Below are 2,531 nucleotides of genomic sequence, written 5' to 3'. Positions count from 1 at the left end.
TGCGCAATTTCTTGGCTGAGCAAACTGCTAGACAGAATTGTACAATTTCTGGAGGGAAGGTTGGTTGCCCTCCAGAATTGAACAATTTCTTGAGGGAGTTGCTCAACCTGCAGCTGGACCAAGTCCGAAAGAACAGCCTGTGAGGGGAATGCAATAAGCTTTGATGGACAGGTTGTCATTCTGCAAGAAAAACGTTGAAGCTTGTGTACTTGATGAAGCAAGACATGCTGCTATGAAAGGTTGGTAGGGAGGCTCCAAAACGAAGCTAAGGCAAAATTTTGGAGGGTGGTTGTAACCGCTACAACAGATTCCAATTATTAATTATCTATAAACTACCTTGGATATTTTTTCTTTGGTTGAGGAAAAATTATACTAAATATCATCTAGCACTACACCCAAAAAATATTGCTTAGGACCCCAAAAATGTGTTAGAAGTTGTTGACCCATATTTAATAAAAATAATACCATCTTTGGGATTTCCCAAATTGGTATATCCTTATCTAAAGAATCAGTAAATTCAGATGGTACTTGTGAAGGTCCATTTTGGATTATCCCTCCCTATTTTGAGAGGCTTTTGGATTATCCCTCCATATTTTGAGAGGCTTTTGGTCTCCAAGATTTTTAGTTTTGAGGGAGATGAAGAAACAAATCTAAACTTTCTCCTTGGAATACCATTTACCATTTTTATCTTAGGATAAAAGTTGTAATGTTTTATGATTATGATAAAAACAAGTACATTATGTATATTCTTGTATAACATTTTGATTAAATCAATATATACAATGATAGAAGAGTTATATTCAAGAAAACTATAAACAAATATCAACTCTTACTAATTGTTATTACTATTGGATTGCACCATAATTATATATAAGTGTGAATTGCATTTTGTTAATTAGATAGACATGTAAATACAATTTCCTTAACCCTTGAATTCATCTTCCAAGAGGTCTCTTAGACTCCCAATAACGATTTATATTCCTTACCATAACTCTAATAGATTAGGTGTCTAACACTCTCCCCATTTTCCAAAGCGGTCCTTGTGAATCTAAGCAGAGAGATGAGAACAACTACCAGTGGTTGAATGTGCACTTTGAATTTGGAGGTTTTGGGATGACCACAAACCAAATGGTTAGTATAAATTGAAGTCATCTGCTAAATGGTGGTTTAAGGTGTACTACCAACTCTAGAACTAGACTTTAAAGCCAAACAGTTCCTAGAACGTCTCCATTTTTTTCTAGAAGTTGATGTCTTATGCTAATTGGAAATGCTCACAAATTATGAATTGAAGATGAATGCAAATTGGTGATGGTTTGAAGATGACAACAAACTATTGGAACTTGGCTCTAGGGCTAAAAAATTCCCAAAACATTTCAAATTTGACTAGAAGTTGATGTATTATGTTGATTGGAATTGCTCGCAAATTGTGATTTTAAGATTACTACAAATTGATGTCTAGCGAAAATTATAAGTCTTCCACTAAATCATGGTTTGAAGAAGACCACGAATTGAATCACACCCATGGCATATGGTTGTGCCTACAAATTTGACTCTGAATCGGGCTTGAGGCTTTGGTTTTGGCTATAGCTAAGGCTCACTTTCACGTGATTGATTGATGGGCCTTCAAAACTATAAGTCTCATTGTAAACCACTTATATTATTTCCCTTGTTAGATACAAGCTAAAAAAGCAAAAATATTTCCATATTGCTCACAGGGATGAATATCAAAAAATATAATCTTCCATGTGGCCAACTTGATGAGGGTGTCGGGTTCTACTAAAAATGCACCCATTTACAATGAAATCCAACTACTAAACTTATATATATATATATATATATATGCAAGTTATCGTTATTTTTAATTCTAGAGTTGAATGACCAAAAAATACAATGCTTCTAAAACTAAAGGAAGGGCACTCGAAGCCCAAAAGACATAAATCACTCCAAGGGTTAAAAAAACTTCAATGGCAATGATGCCCAATATACTCACAATAGAACCAACGATTTATCTAAATAAAGTAAAACCATATAATAAGGCTCCTTTAAATACATATTTGGGGACTTCATATTTATTTCATGCACTAGCAAGAAAGCAATCCAAAAAAGAAAGGGTTGCTTTCTATTTTCTCATTCAAAGCAACAACCAAGACATATGAGAGATCATGTTGGTATTGAACTAGAGATAAACATATCAAGAATGTTGTGACTTCCAAGTTCTTAGCATGGCCCTCTTGTAGAATGTACCACTTTGTTAGCCTCAACATAAACCTATATTGGCTATATGTGTAACCTCTCTACCATGAGTAAACATGGTCTCTTACACGAAGCTCTTGCATGTCCACCTTGTTGGAGAATAATCCCATTATGATGATTTGAATTAACCCACAAAGGAAAACCCAGTAGACTCAGTTGTTGGTTGTCCCACCTCACAATGTAGAACAAGAATAGGGCTTCTTCTACAATGATGCCCTCTCCTCGATAAAGAGCTATAACTTAGTTGTTCCTTTGTTTATTGGTTTCTCTTGTGCACT

The sequence above is a fragment of the Pinus tabuliformis genome, chromosome 7, assembly GCF_031772625.1.
Source record: "Pinus tabuliformis cultivar Carrire ecotype Pingquan chromosome 7, CPIR1, whole genome shotgun sequence".
In the NCBI taxonomy this organism is placed as follows: Eukaryota; Viridiplantae; Streptophyta; class Pinopsida; order Pinales; family Pinaceae; genus Pinus; species Pinus tabuliformis.
Note: the sequence above shows the minus strand (reverse complement) of the source record.